The sequence below is a fragment of the Schistocerca piceifrons genome, chromosome 6, assembly GCF_021461385.2.
Source record: "Schistocerca piceifrons isolate TAMUIC-IGC-003096 chromosome 6, iqSchPice1.1, whole genome shotgun sequence".
Taxonomy (NCBI): Eukaryota; Metazoa; Arthropoda; class Insecta; order Orthoptera; family Acrididae; genus Schistocerca; species Schistocerca piceifrons.
The window spans coordinates 58929105-58954978 of NC_060143.1; the positions used below are offsets into that span (position 1 = coordinate 58929105).

General features: G+C 41.5%; 1 pseudogene; it reads right to left on the bottom strand.

The window, feature by feature from the left end:
- Positions 1–1705: 1705 nt before the first annotated feature.
- LOC124803697 lies at positions 1706–1823 on the bottom strand (annotated as a pseudogene).
- Positions 1824–25874: the final 24051 nt, after the last annotated feature.

Genomic DNA, 25874 nt, shown 5'->3' on the forward strand with positions numbered 1-25874 from the left:
CGATCCGTTTTTTGTGGTCGAAAGGCGTATCAGGGTCGAACAGTGTTTTGCCACAACGGAGCGCCTACGAATGCATTGAAAAATTCCGAAATGATCGCACGAGTGTTACGCACGATGAAGGAGCCGGACGGCCGTATACCGCCATAAAAGAAGAAACCATTGAGCGTTCACGTGAAATGATTCTCTTAGGCAGATGAATAATTATTGACGAAGTGGCACGTTGTCTGCAAATTAGATACGGTTCTGCCTACGAAATCATCCTCAACAGACTTGGGTCTCATAAAGTTTGTGGATGATGGGTACCAAAACAACTCACACAGCTGCATAAGCAAACGCGCCATAGTAACGAAGGGGACAACTCCTTAAACAGGACCATTACCGGTGACGAAACATGCATCCATCATTACTAACCGGAGAGTAAACGGCAGAGTACGGAATGGAAACATCCAAATTCGCCGTGCAAGGAAAATTTCAAGACCCAAACGTCCGCAGCAACACTGGTGCTTACCGTTTTTTGGAACGCACAAGGTCCAGTACTGGAACATTATGGGAAAATGAGCACAACAATAAACAATGTACATTATAGTGAGATTCTTACTGCCTGCAATTCGAAGCAAACGCAGAGGATTGCTGTCAAGAAATGTTGTGTTGTTGAACGACAATGCCCGTCCGCATACAGCTGCCCACACAGCTGAAACGCTCCAGCAACTCGAGTTTGAAGTACTGGATTATCCTCCATATAGTCCCGATCTTTCTACCTTCTGATATCACTTGTTTGATCCACTCAAACAGGCATTAAGAGACCGTCGATTTGCTTCGGACGAAACAGTGAAAGAAGCGGTGCATTCCTGGCTCGCAGCTCAACCGAGAACCTTCTTTTATGAGGGCATCAGGAAGCTTCTACAACGATGGACCAAATGCGTTGAAACGCAAGGAGACTATGTCGAACAATGATGTAAGTCTCCTATTTAATTACAATAAAATTTGATAACTACTTTGCGGATAATAATTGACTTACCCTCGTAGAAAAGTCAAAACAACCTACGGTGAAATTAAAAGCTGGGTCAGTAACATTAACATTTCAATTGGAATTCCACAGTTACATGCAGAGAAGAGAGCGAATGGGTGGAAGGAGTACATTGAAGGCCTCCATGAGAGGGAAGACTTGTCTGATGATATGATAGAAGAAGAAACAGGAGACGACAAAGAATGAGAATTTAAAAGAGCTTTGGAAGACTTAAGATCAAATAAGGCAGAAGGAATGAGTAACAATCCATAGGAATTTATAAAATCACTCGGGCAAGTGGCAACAAAACGACTGTTCACGTTGGAGTGTAGAATGTATGAGACGGGCGAAATCCCATCAGCCTTTCGCAAGAACATCATCCAACAATTTCGAAGATGGCAAGAGCCGTCAAGTGGGAGAATTTTCGCGCAGTCAGATTACCAACGCATGCATCCAAGTTGCTGACAAGAATAACATACACAAGTATTAATTATTATTACCAGTCCCTCTTCAGGCCACGAGTGGCATGCCGGGACCATCCGACCGCCGTGTCATCCTGGGTGGAGGATGCGGATAGGAGGGGAGTGTGGTCAGCGCACCGCTCTCCCTGTCGTAAGATGGTATTCTTGACCGAAGCCGCTACTATTCGGACGAGTAGCTCCTCAATTGGCATCACGAGGCTGAGTGCACCCCGAAAAATGGCAACAGCGCATGGCAGCCTGGACGGTCACCCATCCAAGTGCCGACCACGCCCGACAGCGCTTAACTTTGGTGATCTCACGGGAACCGGTGTAGCCACTGCGGCAAGGCCGTTGCCAACATACACAAGTTGTAAGTAGGCTGTTTAGGTTTTTTTATTGGTAACGCCACCTTTGTATAAAAATCACTGGCTGTGCTGTGTGCAGTCTGTGGCTAGTTTGCATTGTTGTCTGCCATTGGAGTCTTGGGCAGCGGCAGCTGGATGTGAACAGCGCGTAGCGTTGCGCAGTTGGAGGTGAGCCGCCAGCAGTGGTGGATGTGGGGAGAGAGATGGCGGAGTTTTGTAATTTGTCATGAACTGCTATATATATTATGACTATTAAGGTAAATACATTGTTTGTTCTCTATTAAAATCTTTCATTTGCTAACTATGCCTATCAGTAGTTAGTGCCTTCTGTAGTTTGAATCTTTTATGTAGCTGGCAGTAGTGGCGCTTTCTGTATTGCAGTAGTTCGAGTAACCAAGATTTTTGTGAGGTAAGCGATTTGTGAAATGCATAGGTTAATGTTAGTCAGGGCCATTCTTTTGTAGGGATTTCTGAAAGTCAGATTGCGTTGCGCTAAAAAAAAAAGAATATATTGTGTGTCAGTTAAAGCACAGTCTTGTATAATTCTTCAATAAGGGGACGTTTCATACGTCGACCCTTAGCCGAGGATACCTCACTGGAATCTTCTGATTTATTTCTTGTAGTTTGTGTAATTAGCGTAGATTTTGTTTATTGCTAGCGTGTAGTTGTAGAGAGAATCTCCTTTGTAGTTGCCGTCTTTCCTTTGCTGTACAGTAAAACAGTTGTGACATGCATGTAGATTTGCACCAAGTATTTAAGTAGACATTATTTCCATTTCTATGTTAATGTGTTATCTTATTTTGCTCTTCAAATTGTGCTTTTCTGTGTTATCGTGTGAAATATTGTGACAATAATGGCGTGTGAAAAACGTAATACTAGGCTCCAAAGAAAACTGAGAAATAATAGTGACGACGAGCGTAGCCTATCAGCGCCACCGAGTAATGAATTTACTAATGTTCAAAGTAGTAATTTGGTAACTGTGCATAGGGAAATGGAGCGGGCGTCAAATAATGGTGTAGACAGTGAAACAGGTAGTGAACAGGGAAGCACTATCGATCGATCGGTCGGCAACAGCTCGCCTCAGGAATCGGGAATGACAGAACACAATACTGCAAATACTGTAGACTCAGGTTTTGAGTTCTCACCGTTTTCTCAAATGAGTCAAGACACAATTTCCGCTTGTCAAAATGTGAATGTTGCCGGTGCAAATTCACTGCCGAAAAGCACCGAGGAACAGGTTTCAGACACCAGTGCATTGTTATTACAATTAATGCAACAAATGGGGCAAAAGCTTCAAAAGTTAGACATAATGGAACAAAATCAGAGACAAACACAGCAAAAGCTTCAAAAGTTAGACACAATGGGACAAAATCAGAGACAAACACAGCAAAAGCTTCAAAAGTTAGACACAATGGAACAACACCAGAGACAAACACAGCAACAGTTAGACGCAAAGGAACAAAATCTTCACACCATGCTTCAACAAACACGTGAAGATTTAACTACTGAGTTACATAACATCGAATCGAAATGTCAAAAAGTCTGTAATGACGTAAAAACACAAATTTGTGAGCATTTCCAACCTATTTTTTCACGTAATGAAAATTCATTACAGAATCACGAAGCAGCCATAAAAGAACTGCAAACTATTGTTCATGAAAATCACGACACCTTGCAAGATAAAATTGACTCAGTTGCATCTACCGATTCGGTTACGCAACTTGCAAAAACTCAAGAAAACTTAAAGGACACAGTAGATACGATTTCAACACAAATGGACACTCTGAAACTTGGTTGAGAAAAACACACTGAGGAAATGAGTACACTATCGGAGAAAGTAGCCGAACTTTCGGATCAGTTCACTAATTTATCTACGAAGGTAGATGAGAATCTGAATGACACAAAACCGGTAGTCTTTAATGACACAGAACAGTGTGAACAAATTAGGAAATTCAATCAAAATCAAATCAATATACAGTACAAAAGAGAAATCCGGGAAGTACAAGATCAGTTGGCACAAGTAAAACAAAAATTACAAATTTCAGAGGACACTCGCGCTCCAACACGGGAAGAGGGACTTAGAAATACGGAAAAGCCGTAAAATAATAACACAGGGCATTTCGGAAGTTATGAAAGAAATTGGCAATGTGCACCGAATTTTGAGATGGAACAGCCGACACGACCTAACAATGACCGATATGCGACTCGCCGACATGATGATTTTGACTATAAGCTGTTCATTACTACACGTAAATTCAAAACATTTAAGAATTCTGGCAACGACATTCATCCACAAGCATGGCTCCATCAATTCTCTCATTGTTTTCCTCCCAACTGGTCGTTAGAACACAGATTAGAATTTATGTGTGGCTATTTAGAGAATGAACCAGCTGTAAGAATGCGATCGGTCATTCACGATTGTCACAGTGAAGGAGAATTTTACCATGCCTTCCTCTCAGCATATTGGTCTCAAGCTACACAAGACCGAGTAAAACATAGCATCGTGATGATGAAACACTTTGAACAATCTGAATTTTCCAGTCTTGTCAAATATTTTGAAGATATGTTGCATAAGAATCAGTATCTTTCAAACCCATACAGCCCCTCAGAACTCATCCGCATTTGCTTACTCAAATTGTCTGAACATTTACGACATATTATTTTAGCAGGACGTTGCAAAGACGCCATTGTAGCTTTTCAGGGACTGTTACAAGAACTGGAAATTGACACTGACAATCGCGGAACGCGAAACCAGGAACACAACAATTACAGGTCACATCTGTCACAATTCCGCGATGAAAGAAATAATAACTGGACACAACAAGGCTATTCTCACAACACATATCGTGACCAAACAGACACCACCCGTATGACAACCGTTGGCAGAGTAGTAATAATTACAGGGAAAGATCACCTCTCCGTGGTAATGACTATGACAGAGACAATCATAGAAACAGACAATTTGGCAACCAGAACTATTATTATCACGGGAGACAGAATAACTTCAGACGCAACAGTCCACCGTGCAGTGATAATTCAGGGAGAAATTCTCCACCACTTAACCGACAAGAAAGAAACTACAGGAACTACCGATATGACGACAGACGATATAATCATAACGACAGACGTGAATTTCATCAGAACTGGGGGGATTCTAACAGGGCTGGGCCCTCTCAGCAAGGCGAATTTGTAGAAGTTAGGTCTCCTAATCCCAGTAACGACGCGCGCCAACAAAGAAACAGACAATGACTTACACCGCAGGCAACCACTTGCGGCCGCTGGCTCAGGGAAAAATAACATAGACGCTAACCTTGAGAAAAATTCCAGTTTTCTTTACCGTCGTATACCACATGATAATTGCGTTAAAGTTGAAACTCTGTGTACTAGGAAGAGCAAAGGGTTACACGACATTTCACATGTAAAACCATTTTTTGGGAGATAATCTGCTTTTTAACTTTGTCTTTGCCATAAAACTCTTCACTTCACATTTCTAGTATGTATTGTCAGACTTCGAAACTGTTACCATGCAACAATGTTTGAAGTTAAATATCCAGTCAAGAGCCAAGAGAACTTATTTAAACAGAAATTACGAATGCATTGTTATAGTGAACAGATGACACAGTGTTGTTATTTGTACATTCTTGCTTGTTAGTGACACGATTACATAACGACTATCAGGCTTACATACTTAGAACATTTACCAGTACTGCTAATGAGATTTTAATGCAACATTTTGGTTTACTTGAAATTTGGTGTATCATGAGGTAAGTACATTGGCTTCTGCAGAACTTAGCTTTCGGAGGACGATAACTACGACACTTCCACAGAGATTATCTTACAGCAAGACGCACATTTAGCGCTACAGGACACGTATTTGAGTGATTAATTTCGCACTTAAAATATGTATTTTTTAAGATATTTGAAGTACAATGATACAAGGGTTTTCCGTGATATATTTCATTCCATTACTGTAATCTGTAACACCTGAGGGTATAATTACATTAATCCTCAGGGGGTTACACGCTTACTTTTTGTACCATGTGTTTGGCAAGCACAAGGAGCCCTAGCTAATATGGTATTTGCTTATACAACTTTACACTTCGGTACCATATTTCTCTAACACATAAATTACACAGCTATCTGATCATTTAACTGAGAAACAAACATTCTTTTTACTATGTTAGTGACAGATGTTTACGTAATCACACAGTTGGATAACTTCACACTTATGAAATTGTATTTTGTCCGTACTTTGTGAACTCTTCATATTTTTTCAGAACCATTGTGATACTATGAGGGCTTTGAATGATGTATTTGGTATGACATCATGATTTTTAAAGTACGTTTGAGGTAGATGACACTGTTGAAATGAGCAAAGAATAATTTTTATGGTTTGAAATTATTGCAGAAAGCTACGACGATTTTAAGATTTGACGGAGTTTTTATGATGTTATTATTACGATGACAATGTGTATTATGCTGTTGAGATATGTTTATGATCAATAAGATGATGCTACCATATATGAGGATTTTGATTATGTTACATATTTATTATGATGAAGTATTGAAGAAGTGTCGACGAATATGGATATGTATAATATGGTAAGGAATGATGAGTAGTGGTTAGGGACTCTGACTTGTGAAAAAGGATGTTGGAAACCAAGAATCGTACTTTAAGAGTTATGAAATGTGTGTATATGCGTGAATGTATCACAATGCTGGCGAAAATTATTTGGACGCTGTTATATTTATAGGATTTTGTTTCTACAGATTTGTAACCCAAATTCTTGACCTGTGAAATATTTTTATTTGAGACTGCACTGTAGCGGAAACTGGTGTCGTAAATATTTCGGCAAGAAAGTTAAGTGACCACCTGCACGTAATGCGTCGTGGGCACCCAGCTGGGCGACAGTCGCCTGAAAAAAAAAAAAAGGCCATTAGCATGTGCCTTTCAGAGGTACAGGTGGAGAAAAAAAAAGGGAGGCCATTATCGTCGCTATTGACATTCCTTTGTAGAAAGCATCGCAAATACGACACACTCATAACTTGGAAACATTCTTACATCTGCACACCTGATTAGGACAAGTGTCTATCTACGAGAATTGAGAGAATTTCTACTAACTTATGAAATGCCTCATGACTACTGAATGATTATTTTATGCTTTACTTTGTACGTAGTTACTTATTTCATTTGATATCTGGTTTCCAGCTGTCTTGCAGCATTGGTTTCATAAAATAAAATTAAATGCATTTGCTAATGTGAACACTTTCTGTCAACAGATCTATTAAATAATAATTTTGTGATCCACATTCTTCAAAAAAGGAGCACTTGGAAAGGAAAGAACAATAAGAAGGGACTAGTAACAGTAACTGCATACATAATATTCTTTTCAAGTACATGGTAATATTTTTTTTACAATAAGTTGTTGTGGTGCACAACTTTAATTACATAGACGTTAAGATGTGATTATACATTTCCCATGTCTGCATTGTTATCTTTAGTGTACTATTTTTTCTGCTTGAGCTTTGTCATGCATAGGTATACGTTATAGCATTTACTGCTGCTGTTTGCCAGGCATAGTGCTACTGAATTTTAATTTGTGTTACTCTGCTAAGCCAGATTTATTTTTCTTGTTTGCTGCACATTGCCTTATATTAGTTGTAATGTGAATTGTTTGGTAATTTAGATTTACTGTAGCTTGCTTTGCAAATTTGCATTTTTTTCATTGTTGTTTGCGTTAATTGTTTTGTGCTGCTGCATGGCCTTGTCCCTTAGTTTAGCATCTGAGTTCAGTAGATTTAAGTTAGCTTAAGAGGGGGTAGACTATATAAGAAACTGACTATGGACAAAAGGGAAAAAATGCATTGAGAAGTTATAAGAAACGGATTTGGCAAAAATGAGTATTGTGCACTGAGAAATAATTATTTTGAAAGAAATATGAATAGAATACAGAAAGCAGGTATAGATAGGACTTTTTGGGAATAATGATGAATGAAGGGATATCTCCAAGAAGTAAAGAAAGTTTTGTTTGCAAAATACTGCAGTAAAACAAACCCTGTCCTTTCCTTTTGTATTATTATGCTATGTGTTTGTGTACCCTTGTGTATTTGTTTTCTTCCTGTCTCTGTGTACTGTTTCATAGAATTTTTTTTCTCTTCTAATACTAAGCTAAATTCACTATGATGAGGAATACTGTTATCCTCAAATATAATTTGCATGAATAGTATGTTATTCACTTTCTAAAGATGAATAGACATTATTAATTCTGTTCTGTTTCTATGCTCAAGTGTGAAATTAATGTTTCGAAAACTATTCTCATTATTTTATATATTTACTTTTGTCGTAATTCCTGTAACACCGATGTACATGTTTATTTCTGTTCTTTTGTAAAGCCTGTTTTACTACAAATGTTATCTGTATTGTTATGTTCTATAATGATGTATTTTATACCTTTGTTATTGTATTCTTATGTTATAAAATTGTAATTGACACCAGTTCATCATATTATTAACTTGTAAGTTCCATTTCACTGCACACGTTTCTGTTGGTCATAGTGTATGGACAATATGTGAGAAGTAGGGACTGATAGTGTTTGCACGTGTGTTGATAATTCAGCAAGGGACTGGATAACAGCATTGCTGGTTCTAAGGACATTTCAAAAAAAATTTTTGTGAGTGTACAAGTGGTGGGTTATGGACTTGCTATATTGACCGCAAGACTCTTCGATGGTGATTGTGCACCTGCACAGTCGCAACAGATGGTTGGTGGCCGCCTCTACAAGGACTACAGTGGGTCTGCATCTCTGGTGGCCCACCAATACCATAATCTCTACCAGGACTACAGTGGGTCTGCTCTGTGATGACCTACTTACCAGTATTCTTCAAAACATCGAATGACTCTGCTGTGGGTTTGCTCTCTTGTGGCCCATTACCTGTCTGCAGGTCAAGAGTCAGCACTGTCGTTCCGTTGGAAGGACAACACTACTTCTTCAAGACTGCATGGAAATCCACTACTTCCGTGTGCATTTTCTTTTACTGCTCAGACTTTGAGAAAAGAAACGGCAGTTTTACTGTGATGAATGATCACGACTGTCTTTATGGACTGTGAGAAAATTTTAGCTGTTGACCAACATTGTATCAATAAGTGTGTGCATTTGATATCTTTGTTATTGTAATTATGAAAATTTTTATCAGATTATTATTGGCCACTGCCCAAAACAATTTGTAGAATTTTTTGTGTGGAGCATGGGGGCTGTGTAAGTAGGCTGTTTAGGTTTTTTTATTGGTAACGCCACCTTTGTATAAAAATCACTGGCTGTGCTGTGTGCAGTCTGTGGCTAGTTTGCATTGTTGTCTGGCCTTGTAGTGTTGGGCAGCGGCAGCTGGATGTTAACAGCGCGTAGCGTTGCAAAGTTGGAGGTGAGCCGCCAGCAGTGGTGGATGTGGGGAGAGAGATGGCGGAGTTTTGTAATTTGTCAAGAACTGCTATATATATTATGACTATTAAGGTAAATACATTGTTTGTTCTCTATTGAAATCTTTCATTTGCTAACTATGCCTATCAGTAGTTAGTACCTTCCGTAGTTTGAATCTTTTATGTAGCTGGCAGTAGTGGCGCTTTCTGTATTGCAGTAGTTCGAGTAACCAAGATTTTTGTGAGGTAAGCGATTTGTGAAATTCATAGGTTAATGTTAGTCAGGGCCATTCTTTTGTAGGGATGTAGGGATTTCTGAAAGTCGGATTGCGTTGCGCTAAAAAAAAAAAAAAAAAAAAAAAAAAAAAAAAAAAAAAACAATATTGTGTGTCAGTTAAAGCACAGTCTTGTGTAATTCTTCAATAAGGGGACGTTTCAATGTATGGGAAACAGAACTGAGGATGTGTTAGAGGACGATCAGTTTGGCTTTAGGAAAGGTAAAGGCACCATAGAGGCAGTTCTGACGTTGTGGCTGATAATGGAAGCAAGACTGAAGAAAAATCGAGACACATTCATAGGATTTTTCAACCTGGAAAAAGCATTCGGCAATGTCAAATGGTGCAAGATATTCCCAATTCTGATAAAAACAGGGTTAAGCTATGGGGAAAGTCGGGTAACACACAACATGAACAAGAAACAAGAGGGAACAAGAAGAGTGGAAGACCAGCCACGAAGTGCTCTGATAAAAAAGTTTGTAACACAGGGATGTAGTCTTTCTTCTCTACTGTTCAACCAATGCATCGCAGAAGCAACGAGGGAAATGAAAGAATGTTTTAAGAGATGGATTAAAATTCAGGATGAAAGTGTATCAATGATAAGATTCGCTGAGGACATTGCTATCCCCGTGAAGGTGATGAAGAATAGAAGAATGTGTTGAATGGAATGAACAGTCTGATGAGTACAAAATATGGATTGAGAGTAAATCGAAGAAAGACCAAAGTAATGAGAAATAGCAGAAATGAGAACAGCGAGAAACTTAACAGTACAATTGGGGATCACGAAGCTGGTGAAGTTAAGGATGGACGGAGCAACGAGGACATAGAAAGCAGACTGACACTAGCGAAAATGGCATTCCTGTCCAAGAAAAGTCTGTTAGTTTCAAACATATGTCTAAACTAGAGGAAGAAATTTCAGAGAATATAAGACTGGACCATAGCATCGTATGGTTGTAAAATGCGGATTGTGGGAAATTCAGAACAGAAGAGAGTCGAAGTATTTGAGATGTGGTGTTACAGAAGAATCTTGAAAATTAGTTGGACTGATAAGTTATGAAATGAGGAGGTTCTTCGCAGAATCGGGGAGGGAAGGAACATACGGAAAACAATGACAAGAAGAAGGAACCGGATGACATGACATTTGTTGAAGCATTAGTGGATAGCTCCCATGGTGCTAGAGGAAGCGGTAGAGGGTAAAAAGTGTAGAGGAAGAAAAGAGTTTGGAATGCCTTCAGCAAATAATTGAGGACGTAGGGCAGAGTTGCTACTCTGAGATGGAAAGGTTGACACAGGAGAGGAATTTATGGTGGTCCGCATCAACCCAGTCGGAAAACTGATGTCTCAAAAAAAAAAAAAAAAACAAAACAAAAAAAAGCCTTGTGCGTAATGGGTCAGCGTGTTGCTTAGTTGAGGTTCTAGATCTTACACTTAACCCAGATATTCTCTGATGAATAGACATTGGATTTTGTGGTAGTCTCTAGCAGTACTAGTACAATACTTATTCTGGTTGTGGTGGCCTGAGCGAGTGTAAGAATAGTAGATTACTTTCCCGAATTGCAGTTTCCTTTGACAAACCTGTCCACCCAATATCAGGTCTAGATCTGATGCGTTAAGATAATTAGTTAAACGTTCGTGTAATGTAAAGGATCACATTAGTTTATTAATATATGAATACTGTTGTCTAGCATGGACTTGGTCCACAGATAATCAGATAATTGATAAAATTTTTGTATCATATACTAAAATAATCCACGACTTCTAGAACAGGATCCAATAGTCCCTATTTAATGTATTTGAGGAAGAGTTAACTGAGGGATTCATTGATGAAATTAGACGTCCTATTATATTCCTTTGGTTAATATATAAAATGTGATAGTATTCGGTTGCCCGTTTCTTTAAATGATTATCGGTTTCAAGCAGTGATTAGAGTGTAAAGAAAAATTAAATTAAATTACAGTTAAATGGAGAGCAAAGTTAATGCTTAAAGGAACGGAGATTGAAGTTCGCATAAGTATGTAATAATCCTTCTCTGCGCTGTAGAAGTAATCCAACCCTCCACTTCCACACCATCAACTTCACGTTACCGTTTCATGCGTTCTTAATGTAACTGATAGTTGATTTTGGCCACTGTGCACAACGGTAAAGCCGTCACAGCGAGAACATTTATTATTACTGGGCACCTATCCAAGGAAAAATTCTAGGAGAATGTAAAGGATCTTGGAATCTAAGTCAGGATTAAGATTAACAGGTAGTTATTTGCTCTAATAACTGACAGATATCACAATAAAAATTAACAGGGAAGGAATTTCTCCAAAACTCATATGAAACTGCGAAATAACGCTACCACTGTGAGGAGGTACCAAAAGGTGTGGAACACTATATTGAGAAAGCGCAATAAGTCTGGACAGTTTGTGAAACCAGAGTAAACGATACAACAAGATGCCATAAATTATTGACAAACTAAGCAACATAAGCTGCATGTTGCTTAACTTGCAACTTGTGTTGGTTATTTGTTTATAATTTGTGGTAATTTGTTGTATTGTTGACTCTGATTTCGCGAGTTGCCTAGCTGAGCGGATCTTATTGCACTTTCTCCATATAGTCTACCACACTATTCGGTACCTCCCCACAGTGTTTGCCTTATTTTGGAGCTTTCACCAGGGATAGCCAATCATAGTGCTAGGAGTGCATAGTTAGCTTGGTTCCCTCGTGCAATTTCAAACACAAGTTCGTGATTTATTACACTCTGAGCCCGTCTAGTATGACATTTTCAGTAAGCGTTCTAGTTCAGTAATAATTCCGAGTGACTTCCCCTCTTTCGCTGTGGGTCGCGGAAACTTTCCCATCTCCTCGTTCAATTACAAAGTCACCTCGTGTCATTAACGTAATATTCAGTGTCTGGGGGTGTATTTAAGGGCATAAAGCAGATCACAATCTTGTGTGAACACAAGGTTTTACTTTAGAAAGGAATGGTAGCTTACGAGTGTTATTAGCTAGAGCCAAAAATGGTCAATGGACCTACTTATGGTCCCATAGTGCTTAGAGCAATTTGAACCTACTTATGTCCAGTGAAACTACTCATGAATCTGAATGAGGGAAAGGCCTGCAATAAAAACAATTTAGTGTATTTTGGAGTTTGCGAAGTCGGTAGTTGACCAACAGACCCCGTCGAGGTACAGTCAAATAGTATGCCATCCGGGGCGGAGTTTGCGTCTTAAAAGTGGCCGTCATTTCGGAATTTGGGCGTTCAGTGGCCCTTCGCGCTCAACGAAGTTACTTTTCCAATAAGGATAGTGCATTCCCGTGAGCGGGTTTGGATTTCTGCTTAGGTGTTTCCCGGTTTTACATGTACATTAAGCCGGCCGCTGTGGTCGAGCGATTCTAGGTGCTTCAGTCCGGATTCGCCCGGCTGCTACGGTCGCAGGTTCGAATCCTGCCTCGGGCATGGATGTGTGTGATGTCATTAGGTTAGTTAGGTTTAAGTAGTTGTAAGAGTAGGGGACTGATGACCTCAGATGTTAAGTCCCATAGTGCTTAGAGCCATTTGAACCATTTTTTATGTTGACTCCTAAGATACTTTGCAATTTGTGTTCTATCACACTTGCTAAGCGAAATATTTTCCTACCTTTCTTAATATTTCTTGTAATACCCATAGTGATAGATGCCTTATAGTCACAAATGCCGTCCTGCCCGTTCACTGATTCCGTAAGTTCAAGTCTGTTTGTTGCCAGAAGGTCTAAGACGTCACCTTCACGAATTCGTTCTCTCGTTATTTGCTCGAAGTAATTTCTAGGTGAACGGCGTGATGTGTGAGCCTGCTCTTGCTTGGCAGGCAGGGATCTAACTTCAGGGGCGTGAACTAGCTGGAGGTGGTGCTAGACAAAAGCGATGGCCTTGGTTATATAAACTTAAGCCAAATTCGTTTCCTTGGAAATCTGAGTGCAGTGTTTATGTGAAACCATTTCCATATTGACTTTAAACTGATAATCTGTTTTATGATTGTGGAGAATATGAACTGTTAGCAGTGTGCCTGTTCCAGCCCATGATCGGATCTCGAAATCTTTCTGGTGGTATTCTCATAGTGTATTTCAGAATTCCGGAGAGGGTGATCCTACGTGATCAACAAAGCTGTTTCTTATGGTATTGAAAATTCTGAGTTTGTGGATTTAGAATGGAATCATTCGGGTTTTCTAGGCGAGATTTGCCTTTCAGCGAGTGTGCAGACGCTCAGTAGGCAGAGATGTCGATGTAGGCTGGGGAGCCGTGTAGCTAGCTGGACTGTTAGTCTTCAGTGAACTACGAGGAAATGACGAGGTTTTTATTGATGGCAATAAATTATATTGTTTTCACGAAAAGCCGAGACTGATGTTTTCGTGTCATTCATTTTCTACTGTGCTTGAAGTGTATTCTTGTTTTGCTTTTGTGAAAATTATCGGCGGAATCTCGTTGACAGTTGGCGATGGTGTGTGAAATGTTAGCGGCGAGGGGTATTCCAGCCCTTTGGTCGGATCTCGGAATCTTTCCCGAAAGTAGCTAGATTGTTACAGGGTTCTTAACTGACTTCAGAGGAGTGTTAAGTTTAATCCTGTCTCACGAATAAAAGGAAAGCTGGGGACCCTTATTTAAACTGATCCGATAGTGAGTCACTTGTAGAGGGTTAATCTGCTGGCACAAAGAAACGTTTCCGACTAAATCTGCAGAGCGGTACGTCGTGTAGTTTGTCTCGCACGCGGCACAACGCTAAGAGGGTATGTTTTCTGGCTGCGACCGCGAGTTAAGAATTCGCGCGAACTCACGGCAGCTCAGAGTATGGACGAAAGGAAAGTTCTATTGTGACCAAATGGACACAAGTATTGGAACATTTTCTCTCGCAATTGAAGGCAAATCTTCTCACCCGTCCGCAGCTCCTTCCTTGCAGCGCCTTTTATTAGAGTTTCTAAACATTCTGCGTGGTGTCTGTTTGTTCTATATCGTGTCTCCCTACTACTTTCGCGCAACGACGCTCTGAGCGTGTTTTTTAGGGAATTGACTAGTTTGAACCGGGGACCTGTTGCTGGTAAGGAGACGCCAGACCACACATGACATGTAGAATTCAGAAGAGTTCAGTGAGACTAGCGATGATATAACCAAATACTTAATGATTTCAGCGTCAGCTCCACTGCACTCTCTGTAAAAGAATCTTAATACTAACTAAATTTAGTGGAAGGGGTTCAAGGCTTTCCTATTTTTAGTTAGATGGTAAAATAACGTCGAAAAAGCAGTTAAGTTTACCATTGGAAATTTTATTCTACTCACAAAACATCGTTTATAAATTGCACTATTGATAAAAGGAAATGTTTTAATACAGGATGGTAAAAACCAACTGCGTTCAACAAAAATATGAACGAATATTCCCTGAGTGGGTTTCCAAGTTCTACAATGGATTGAAGGATGACCTGTGCCATATCACATCTATAATCTAGGTTTAAATTAAGTTTCACAAAAGAGAAAACTATCAAAACGGTCTATAGTGACCCTCAATTATCTTTAATTACTTATCTAACCTGTCGTAAATTACAGTGGCTGATGTGGCTTCTCAATAACTATATAACAGAAAAATCATCGCGTTTCAGATTTTTACTTCAAGTGGCAAATGTGAACACCATGAGCTTTAATTGACGATCGACACTAGTATTACGCAAAAAGGGGATGTAATAGATGAGACTTCTGCAGTTCTGAATGAAGCCTTATGCGCTCAAAAATGCGGCATCGCGTGCGTTCATTACCTTGTCGGTGTTCGTCAGGGGGCGGCGGCCAGCGCAGCTCCGTCCAGCTCGCCCTCTAGGAAGCAACTCTCTCCTAACTTCCTCTTACTACAATTCACCAAAATTGGTTTAAAAAAACTATCTGGCTGTGGTTTCATCTGACCAATCAGGGTCTCAATGTTAACCTTAAGCTCCGCCTACAAAAATTCTGTCTATCCAATGAGAAACGTTATACTTTTCGTGGTGGGGCAATGTTTTTAAAGTTTGCAACGTAACAGAGAAGCGAAAAAGTCTCACGCTAAAACTTGCAGCTGGTGTGGTCCTTTTAGCGTTATCGTAAGATCTATACTGTTCTTCTGGAGGGCTCTATCTTTTAACCTTGGCCTGGGGGGTGGTCCTAACGTAACAGAGACGCGAAAAAGGTCTCACGCTAAAACTTGCGGGTGCTGTAGCCCTTTTTGTGTTATCGTAAGATCTATACTGTTCTTCTGGAGGGCTCTAGCTTTTAACATGGGCTGTGGGGTGGTCTTGACGTAACAGAGACGCGAAAAAGTCTCAGGCTAAAAAACTTGCGGGTGGTGTGGTCCTAGCAGTTAGCTGGCGACGTGGGTGTCCGTCCGCCCCTTATCGTAGGTCCTTCTCGCTTAACACGGTTCTGCTCTCGGCTTCTGTTATCGTTTCTCCCCTTGGAACTGCGTCTGTCTCACGGTGGGAAGGTATGACATGCATATAGGCATTCTTGTGTTAGTCTCACTCGTTACTCGTATTACTTTGGTTAATTTAATGTCACGATTTATTCGGAGCTATGTGACATACTACTGGATTTGCTTATCATGTCAGGGTTTTCATGGAAGGTGTTGGATTTGCCTGACACCTTACAAGTTTGTTACGAATTTTTGCGACGTTCTCGCTCTTTTAAATGCGTCACGATTCGCAGAGGTATGTTTTTTAAATATTATCCCTCTATTCTCTTGTTCCATGTAGATAAGTGCCCAAAAAACGATGAATAATAGTCAAGACCCGGAGGAAGGGACACCCTTCACACATGGCTTTCATATCCGCAGTATATATCGAAGTAGAGAGGATATAAAATGCAATAGTAAGAAAATGTTTCTGAAGAAGGTGTTTGTGAACATTGAATGTTGGCATGTCTTTGCTGAAGATATTTTTATAGAGTATAGCATAGCGCAGAAGTGAGTCGTAAACGATAAACAGCACATACAAGACGCTCTGGAAATGTAGTGGTGTAGAAGAATGCTGAAGATTAGGTGGCTGAGGTACTGGTATGAATTTCCGAAATCGAAATTTGTCACATAGCTCGACTAAAAGAGGGGATCAGTTGACATAACACATCCTAAACCAAGCAGGATTCGCAATTTGATACAGAAGAATGTCCAGTGAGTAAAAGACCAAGGCTTGAGTCCAGTAAGTCCAAATGGGTGTAGACGGCCCACTGCAATCTTCACGAATGCCGTTAGGACAACGTGGGACCAAGTAGGGGTCGTCTTGTTCAGTAGTGTGCACTGAACAGTGTGCTCCGAAATACTTGTACCTGCCCCAGCAGTATACTCTGTCAGATCTGCCACAGGTCGCCGTCTATTCTTCTTTACAGAAGGGAAAAGCCACAGACCTGCACGTTCTGTGATTAGGCGCGAACTTCCATCACCTTGCCGCCTATTCCTGGTGTCGCTGCCCTTCAGGCGCTTTCCATCGATGCTCACGACAGTTGCACGTAAACAGCCGATCAGTGGCATCATTTTCGAGATCTTCGTAACCAAGTGTCCGGCAGTACCGAACTGCCTTACACCAGTGGATTTCCCCATTTATCGTCTGTGTCGTCGCTAGAATGATCTCCCACGCGCCTCTGATCCAGTTACATGCTTTTCTTACCTCGTCAGAGTCCCCAAAAATGGTTCAAATGACTCTGAGCACTATGGGACTTAACGTCGGAGGTCATCAGTCCCCTAGTACTTAGAACTACTTAAACCTAACTAACACACATCCATGACCGGGGCAGCATTCGAACCTGCGACCGGAGCAGTCACGCGGTCCAGACTGAAGCGCCTAGAGCCGGCCGGCTCAGTGTCCCCAGCGTTACCAGGCGTTACTGAAACTAACAATGAGCAGTGGTCATGCTCTACATCCCATAATGAAGGCTTCACCTTTAATACGACTTGGTTTCGTAAGTCGTTAATTTAGGCCGAAATCCAATATACTGTTTGATTTAAGAATTCGGGTGAACAGTGTCGTGAAACAAAAGTTTCATCTTAATGAAATACTAAATCTGAAATAATGAAAATGAATCCAACTAAATGACAAAAGAAAATAATTGTATGCTCAGTGGTAACTAAATACTGAAATACATTATGGAGTTTGCGTAACACGTCTACATCTTCATCTACATGGGTACTCTGCAAGTCACATTGAAGTGCCCGGCAGAGGGTTCATCGAACCAACTTCACAATTCTATATTACTCCAATCTTGTATAGCGCGCGGGAAGAATGAACACCTATATCTTTCCGTACGAGCTCTGATTTCCCTTATTTTATCGTTGTGATCGTTCTTCCCTATGTAGATAGGTATCAACAAAATATATTCGCATTCGGAGGAGAAAGTTGGTGATTGGAATTTCGTGAGAAGATTCCATCGCAACGAAAAACGCCTTTCTTTTAATGATGTCCATCCCAAATCCAGTATCATTTCTGTGACACTCTCACCCATATTTCGCGATAATACAAAACCTGCTGCCTTTCTTTGAACTTTTTCGATGTATTCCGTCATTCCTATCTGGTAAGGATCCCACACCGCGCAGCAGTAGTCTAAAAGAGGACGGACAAGCGTAGTGTAGGCAGTATCCTTAGTAGGTCTGTTACTTTTTCTAAGTGTCCTGCCAATAAAACGCCGTCTTTGGTTAGCCTTCCGCACAACATTTTCTATGCCTTTGGCTCTAAGCACAATGGACTTAACATCTAACCTAAGGACATCACACACATCCATGTCGGAGGCAGGATTCGAACCTGCGACCGTAGGAGCAGCGCGGTTCCAGACTGAAGCGCCTAGAACCGCATTTTCTATGTGTTCCTTCCAATTTAAGTCGTTCGTAATTGTAATTTCTAGGTATTGTAATTCTGGCTTGAAATATCGACAAAAAGTAAATACTACTCTACTCAGAAGAAAATAACTGTTTGACATTTATTTAGCACAACACCTGAAAATCCTGAGTATGTACTGTAATCATAAGAAAGGAACGTCAGATCTGTCCTGAAATAAAAGTAACTTACCTCATGCTGTTTTGTGTCTGGTGTGAAGTTCTCAAAAGCTAATAGTAATCAGCAGATGCAGCAGCTAAAGAAAAAGTAAATTACTGCCTACAAAAGTTTTCACGCCTGTCAGAAACCATTTGTGGCTTCGTGTGGCATAAGGTGCAATGCACATATGACAAAAATATTCAAAACTTCACTTAAAATGATGGAGGTAGGTTTTAAGTTACAAAATATCGTTATCGTTCTTGAAAAATTAAACACTGGTTATTGACAAGAAAGACTGTACAGCATAAGAAGACTGTAACACAAAATTCTCTCATTACTAAAAGAATTACAGAAATTTAAATTAATTATGCTACTTGTGACGTAATGGAAACAAAGAGAACAAATTAACATTAATCATGAATGTTACTAGCTATGTAAGGGACAAAGATTTTCTCCAATTAATAGTTCTCACAAACAAACATATCATTCTTGCGCATGCATTTGTTAATTTGAAAATATTCCTTGAAAACTCTACTGCATCCGTAGAATTAACAAGATATGTTTACAAGTTTTCATCTCTATAAGAAGTATGTCACATAATTTCTCCCAAACTCAAAAATATCAAATATCTTTCTCTGAAAACAACTGCTCGCTGCTATGTCTCCGTCTCAACGCTGCACAAGCAAGCAAGCAAGCAAGCGCTGCGAGCAAGCAAACCACAGATTAACTTAAACACAGGGTCAGGGATCTTGTTCACTACTAGTGGAGTGCGCCCATTCATCTTTGTCCCACTGCAGTGAAGGAGAATTATTTACACGGACAGAGAACATATGAAAACCTTATCAATGTAACTCATCTACAAAAGAAGTGACTTTCAAAACATTTGTTCCAGCGATTCTTGACTATTGCTTGTGACTCTTGGGCCGTTACCAGACAGAACCTGTAAGAGGTCCATGGTTAAGGAATTTGTTGCTAGCGCACTCGAGCAGATGTAATTTCGATGGATTGCTCACGCGCTGCCTGCAGTATGTAAGCTATAAGAGAATCTCAGACCAAAGAGCAGTGTTGTACGGAGTAGGGACTGTGTGTCAGTAGGAGTAAATAGTAGCTAGCAGTCTGGTGTATTGTGGTGGCTGGGCCGGTCGTGGAGAGCGATGGCGGCGCCTGAGCGTTCTAGTATAAGGTAAAAGCAGCCTCGCACATACACAGTATTGTTATATCAAGTCCCAAGTAAATGTTTTAAAAAAATCTCTTAGTAATTATCTTTCTCATAAAAAGTAACTTTTGACAATCATTCATTTCAATTTAAAGAATTTACTAATTTCTCCAATCCTTGGTCATCCCGATTATTGAAAAGAAAAATCAGATGTTTATTTTTATACATGACAAATCTGTCGGCCAGCATTGCACTCGGCTGTGCCAGAAAAATTTCTTATAGGAGCAGATATAAAGGGTGTTACAAATAGGTACGGCCAAACTTTCAGGAAACATTCCTCACACACAAATAAAGAAAAGATGTTATGTGGACATGTGTCCGGAAACGCTTAATTTCCATGTTAGAGCTCATTTTAATTTCTTCCACCTACGCTCAATGGAGCACGTTATCATGATTTCACACGGGATACTCCACCTGAGCTGCTAGAACATGTGCCTTTACAAGTACGACGCAACATATGGTTCATGCACGATGGATCTCCTGCACATTTCAGTCGAAGTGTTCGTACGCATCTCAACAACAGATTCGGTGACCGATGGATTGGTAGAGGCGGACCAATTCCATGGCCTCCACGCTCTCCGGACCTCAACCCTCTTGACTTTCATTTATGGGGGCATTTGAAAGCTCTTGTCTACGCAACCCCGGTACCAAATGTAGAGACTCTTCGTGCTCGTATTGTGGACGGCTGTGATACAATACGCCATTCTCCAGGGCTGCATCAGCGCATCAGGGATTCCATGCGACGGAGGGTGGATGCTTGTATCCTCGCTAACGGAGGAAATTTTGAACATTTCCTGTAACAAAGTGTTTGAAGTCACGCTGGTACGTTCTGTTGCTGTGTGTTTCCATTCCATGATTAATGTGATTTGAAGAGAAGTAATAAAATGAGCTCTAACATGGAAAGTAAGCGTTTCCGGACACATGTCCACATAACATATTTTCTTTCTTTGTGTGTGAGGAATGTTTCCTGAAAGTTTGGCCGTACCTTATTGAAAGGTTATAAGTGAGCCACAATTTTTTATTGAGAGATTAGTCACCTTTTATTATTGATAGGTTACGCAATTTATTTATTGGGAGGTTACGCTAAATGTCAATGTTATAGCTATATTTTTTACTGTTGGGAGGTTTCGGAACTTTTCTGTTGGGAGGTTACACTAAATGTGAATGCTATACTTATTTTATCTGTTGGGAGGTTATCATATAATTTATCTGTTGAGAGGTTACAAACCTATAGAAGAAATAGAAAATATCAACGATGACCAGTGCGTTTCGTCGCAGAGTGGTTTAGTCGGCGCGAGAAAGTCACAGACATGTTCAACAGACTTCAGTAGAAGACGCTATAAGAGAGACGTTGTGCATCATGGAGGGGTTTACTTTTGAAAATCCGAGAAAGTACATTCCAGAAAGAGTCGGAGAAAATATTTCTTCCTCCCGAATGCGTCTCACGAAATGACCAAGACGAGAAAATCCGAGAAATGAGAGTTAATACAGAGGTTTGCCGATAATCATTCTTCCCACGGGCCATTCGCGAATGGAACAGGAAAGGGTGAATGAGGTAGTGGTGCCAGAATTACCCTCCGCCACGCAAACCGTCAGACGTGGACGGGCATGTGCGCCTACAGGTCTTATAGCGCCTCCAACTAACGCCTAGCAACTTCCGCCGATAATGTCCACACAGCAAAACTTGACTATAGTTCAGTCGGTGGGGAAGAACACACACAAAAACACCGCATTCACATTTCCACGGAAACGAATATAATTTATTGGCTACAATGAAACTTCGCAAGGGCTATTTCTCTTACCTTAAAGCTATTTAGTTGGCTCCACAACATAACTTCAGGTTTCTGTCAAAGGAGCGTTTGCACATTCGCTGTACGGCAACACCTGCCTGGTAAACAGGAAGTGACTCAACCAAAAAACCACACCTTCGGATATTCCCATTTTCCTCAAGAAATAACTTGATTGATCACCTGCTCGCTACTTCAGAAATCACTCAAAGACCACCGCCACACAGAGGGTACATGAGCTCCACAACCCACGAGAACAGCCAGCTGACTCCCAGTTTCTCGAGTTCCAAAAACGGTCCCCAAAATTATTCTACCTTTCAGGCATTCATCCAACCAACCGCCAGAATAGTATGTAGGTACATTAATTCGCCATATCCTGGATGCTGTAAAGTGTTGCTTCCTGCAGCACCTTTAGCACTTCCTCTGTAGTGGATGTTGATTGCCGGTCGCGGTGGTCTAGCGGTTAAGGCGCTCAGTCCGGAATCGCGCGACTGCTACGGTCGCAGGTTCGAATCTTGCCTCGGGCATGGATGTGTGTGATGTCCTTAGGTTAGTTAGGTTTAAGTAGTTCTAAGTTCTAGAGGACTGATGACCACAGATGTTAAGTCCCATAGTGCTCAGAGCCACTTGATGTTGATTCATATGGCTCTGAGCACTATGGGACTTAACATCTGAGGTCATCAGTCCCCTAGAACTTAGAACTACTTAAACCTAACTAACCTAAGGACATCACACACATCCATGCCCGAGGCAGGATTCGAACCTGCGACCATAGCGGTCGCGCGGTTCCAGACTGAAGCGCCTAGAACCGCCCGGCCACTCCGGCCGGTGGTGGATGTTAAAATCTGATTTGGCAGGACAGAACGTATTAGGTTGTGGAAAGGGGCCAAGGTAAATTACTGTTAGTTATACAAGAACACACACAACTTTATTGCTCAAACCAATACACAGTTTTCTTATATAAAACAACAAAAATAAATTCACGGCTGAGGGCCCAAGTAACTTCTCCAGAATAAGTTTGAATGATTTCTTTTAAAACACCGGGCTAAGGCCTTACTTGAGCAAAATTACATTATCTTCTCGGCTGAAGGCCAAAATAATATTTCAGGTCAGCTAAGGAATCCTTTAAAAGCCAAGCATTTACAAATTCCGGCCAAAGGCCATTTTAAGGAAAATTCAAGTTAATTCTTCGGCTGAAGGCCCAATATAAAATTTTTCTTTATCTAATAAAAGAGTCTTTAAAGATAAGTTTTTACACAGTTCAACAGAAAAAAACATATTAAGAAAACCTGAAGTATCTTGTCGGCTGAAGGCCCAAACAATTACTCAAGAATAATTAAAGGCAATCTTAAGATAAACATTCACAAAGCACGGCTGAAGGCCTTTCAAGTATTCAAGATAATTAAAGGTAAATCTCACAGACAAGGATTTACATACTAAAGCCACAGATTCTGAAACAAACGCGGCTGAAGGCCTAAATGCGGAGCAACAAGAATTTAAAATGGAACACGGCTGAAGGCCTAATCTTAAAGTTGTTACGAAGTTCGGCTGAAGGCCATATACTAAACATAAAACAGACAATATTAATACACGGCTGAAGGCCTGGCAAAGTACCTGCGACCAAATAAAATGGCAACCAGAAACAACAAACGGTGGTGCTCAGAAGTGTTTCAAGGTTCGGCCGAGGTAGGAAACTGTAACAACAGTTTTTTTTAATCTCATTTTGTTCGTTGCATCTGCTCGGTGTGGACGTCGCAAGACACCCGTTTCATTTCGTCGTTTATCTATTAACTCAGTTTTTTTTATTACAGAGAGTTGCTAACCCTCTGTCCGACACCCTGAGCTACCGAACTGGCTACAGTTCACGTGAGACAGGCAGCCAAGCGTAACACTAAATAATCGGGTGACAGCACGACCTAGGGACGGTTCACGACGGACCGACAATCTAACCGATTTTCAACCGTCAGATGGAACTGCAAAAATAACGGTAAATATCGCCAGATGGCGGGTAAGCAAAGATACACACAACTTCAAACTCGGCCTCAGCAAGATCAAGGCATCAAATACCACTCAAGACAAGTTTAAAGAATACAGAAAACACAAGTCACAACTGTCAAATCAGTACGGAAGAAGGCTGCAGGTTCTAGGCAACAACACGCACCACTAGTCATCACAGGCGTCAACGGCTGAGGAAACAACCGTCCAAAAAATAAGGAACCAATCGTAACAGTGGCGTTTCAAGAACAGGTAACTAATTACCCAACTTGAGGGTCCTGCTTCGGAGGAAAGCAAAAACTCGCTCACAGAGCTAGCGCCTCCAAATGCAACAGCGCGTGCCCGCCGCCAAAAACCCCGGCCTGCGTTAGCGCTGTGGAGACTACGTCGCTGCTCAGTTCCAACGGACCAAAAAAGTCCAACCACATCCCGACTCGGAGAATGGTGTTCGACCTGAAGATCCAAGACGTCGTCGAGTGAGACGACCGGCCAAGCAAACGACCAACACCAGCCCACTTTCGCTAACAGTAGTCCCGGCGAATACTAACACCATGCGGACCCGACTGATTGTGGTGTTGCCGGCCGCGGTGGTCTATCCTTGACTCGACCATGCGACGCATGGCGATACCACAGGATCTTATTACCGTCCTCATGCGCCTCCTTCGCGGCGCTTCTTCGACGGTGAGAGTCAATGGCAGGGAGGTAGGAACGATTCCTGTTCGCAGCTCAGTTAGGCAAGGATGTCCCTTGTCGATGATACTGTTTACAATAGCGCTCGAACCATTGATGCCGACTCTTAGACGGACTCTAACAGGCGTCCGACTCCGTGCGAGCTCCTTCACGTGTCGTGCATATGCCGACGACTTGATGATACTCGTCCGGTCGGAGAACGAAGTAAGTCAGGTGGTTACCCTTCTTACTACGTTCGGGGTAGCTGCGGGAAGCAGGGTCAACATGAATAAAACCAAGATCATGCACATCGGTCGAGGGCTGGACGCTCTGCGAAGTCCGTTTACGACGGTGGACATCTTGCGATGCTTAGGTGTCTTGTTCACCCGATCGCTACGGCAATCAGCGGCGGCGAGCTATCGACGTCTCCTCCAGAACGTCCGACTGCACGTACGCAACAATTCACTCCGAACGCACGACCTGCTCCAAAGGGTGGACTACACTAATGTTCACCTGGCCTCGCGACTGCCGCACTTGGCACAGGTACTGCCAATGCCACATGGTCTCGCTGACAGATTAATGGCGGCCTTTGGATACTATGTCAGCCAAGGAATGTTGTTTAAGATCAAATACGAGACTTTACCTCTCCCATACCATTCTGGAGGATGTGCGGAACAAGGCTCTAGCTCTATACCTGCGAGCGACGCTACGAACTTGGAACCAGCGGCAACACGCCATCACGTCGGCCATCCTGGATGTGCTTCTTCCCACGTCCTTTGAACCACCGGTAGCTGTAGGCACCATCTCGCCCTCGTTTTCTCACGTCGCGCGATTTTTTGTTGATTTTAGTTATGTTCAATTACAGATACCTTCTACCAGAATCCCCACTACCCGTGAGATATATCGATACTTGCGGCGTCATCATGGCAGCAATGTTGTGGAACTTAAATACCCAACACGAAACTGGCGACAGATTTGGCGAGCGGTCCACAGACCTCTCCTCACCACAGCAGCGCGATCGTCATGGTATACACTAATCAACCGCAAGACAGTCAACCGCCAACGATTGTACGACATTCGCATGGTAGATTCCCCGCTCTGCCTTATATATGGCATGCAGGACACCGACGAACATTCTCTGCAGTGCGGTGAGGCAAAGGATGTTTGGCGGCTGACGCAACGCATCATGGCCCTCCTCCGACGCACCGACGAATCCACGATCACGACGGACGCTTTATTTTTCCCTGACCCTGTCTTTTTCCCCTCACACAAAACATCGGCAATCCGATGGATTGGAGGACACGCATCACACTACGTGCTCTCGCGGACCTTGATATCGGTCATGGACTATTGGCATTATCTACTAGAACAACACGAAATCATCAGACGCCACTCTAAATATAAAACGCATTTTGCGAACTTTCTAGGCAGCATGTTTCATGACCCCCCCGAAGCGGTGGGGAGTCCCAGGTTTACGTTGTTTCGAGGGATAGGATCTACTCCCAGTGAAGTGACGAGGATGTCACTTCCGCCCTATATTTATTTCCCTTCTTTTTTATGTATGATTTTTCTTTTGGGACATTAAAATTAAATGAATAAATAAAATACTATTGTTACTAACACAGAAATTACACTGTACAATATTTCCTTCCTGTTGCCTCTCCCTTATTTATCCTGTCGGGAGACGGGGACG